Source organism: Manis javanica, chromosome 10, assembly GCF_040802235.1.
Source record: "Manis javanica isolate MJ-LG chromosome 10, MJ_LKY, whole genome shotgun sequence".
Classification (NCBI taxonomy): domain Eukaryota; kingdom Metazoa; phylum Chordata; class Mammalia; order Pholidota; family Manidae; genus Manis; species Manis javanica.
The window spans coordinates 89,264,273-89,265,906 of record NC_133165.1 but is presented as its reverse complement, the minus strand read 5'-3'; the positions used below and the strand labels follow the sequence as shown (position 1 = coordinate 89,265,906).

The following is a 1,634-nucleotide window of genomic DNA, read 5'->3' as shown; positions in this document are numbered from 1 at the left end:
TTTTCACCATGATTTTTTTGTTGTCTCATCAATGTACTTACTGAAGAATGTCTCCACATTCTTTTCCAATCAACAGAATGGAGGTCTAAAATAAATACCTCGACATTTATAGAAGCAAGACCAAAGACTGGGGTGCTCAGGGAAGCCCGGGATCTTTCGTGCACCCTACTTGACACTATGGAGTGGGAGGGGGAGTGAACATAAGAGGAAATTTAATCTTGGAATTTTATTGAGGAAATGCATCTTAGTTCACCACCTAAGGTATTGCAAATATTTCTCCAATGATCTTCTCACAGCTGTCTTTACCTCCTTGTTCTTCAGGCAGTAGATGAGGGGATTCAGCATGGGTGTGATCACACTGTACTGCAGAGAAGAGAGCAAATCCAGGGAGGAACCAGACGGAGGCATGAGGTAGCGGATCAAACACGAACCAAAGAACAGAGTCACTGCCATGAGGTGGGAGGAGCAGGTGGAGAAGGCCTTGCTCCTGCCTGTGGTGGAGCTCATGCTCAGGGTGTTGCGTATTATACGGGCATAGGAAAAGAAGATTGGGAGGAAGTTTCCAAGCCCAAGTAGTACAGTAGAGAAGGACATTCATAGATACATCAGAGCAAGACAGAGGAAAGAGGGAGGGCAGCTCACAGGTGTAGTGTTGGGTGGTGTGGGCATCACAGAAGTTGAGGTCAACACCCAAGAACACTATGACAAGTGCATTGAGAGAGGCCAGGCTCCAGGAGCCCCACACCAGCCTCACAGAGAGCTGGTTGCTCATCACCTGGCCGTAGAGCAGAGGGTGGCAGATGGCGGCATAGCGGTCATAGGCCATCACTGAGAGCAGGCAGGCTTCATTTCCAGCAGTGAGAAACACAAAGAAGACCTGAGCCAGGCAGCCCTCCACTGAGATGGTTTTCTTCTCTGACAGCAGGTCCTTCAGCAGCTTTGGCACAGTGACAGAGGAGAAGCAGAGGTCCAGGAATGACGGATTGCTCAGGAAGAAGTACATGGGTGTGTGGAGGTGGGAATAGGCCCTGATCAGCAGCAGCAGCGTCAGGTTCCCCATCAGGGTCAGGAGGTAAATCCCCAGGAACAGCACAAAGAGCAGGGGCTGGACGTGGGGGTCGTCAGACAGCCCCGTGAGAATGAACTCAGGGTTGGTGGTGTGGTTCCTCAAGGCCATTCATGAGGATGCTTCCCTGGAATCAGATACAAACAGGATGAGGTCACCTGTCTCCTTCAGTGCATCACCCCTCTTCTCACACATCCCCCGCCCTGTCTGAAGGCTGTGCTGAGACACTCCAAGTCACTCTCACTGAATCTGAGGAAGATGTTTTATTATGGTTTGTCAGTTGCTATCTTGGATTACAGTCTTCACATGCTTATGGATTCCCATTCCTTTTATACAGGAATGTAACTGGGAAAATAAATTCATCTGACTCACCTATACATTCATGTAGTTCATTTTCATCTGGATTTTACTATAGATTATTCTTACAGTCATTTGGTTGTAGGAAACATTATAACACATATTTGTATCGCATTCTCTTTCCTTTCCTTGTTTTCCAATCATTACTCTTTTTGTTTATAATCATCCAATGGCTTCTAACTTTCTAAACAGCACAGAAAATTTTAATAGG

The 1,634-nt window shown here is 47.0% G+C and overlaps 1 pseudogene; it reads right to left on the bottom strand.

Annotated features, from left to right (window-relative positions):
• Positions 1 to 249: 249 nt before the first annotated feature.
• On the bottom strand, positions 250 to 1,177 carry LOC140843799 (olfactory receptor 8S1-like; annotated as a pseudogene).
• Positions 1,178 to 1,634: the final 457 nt, after the last annotated feature.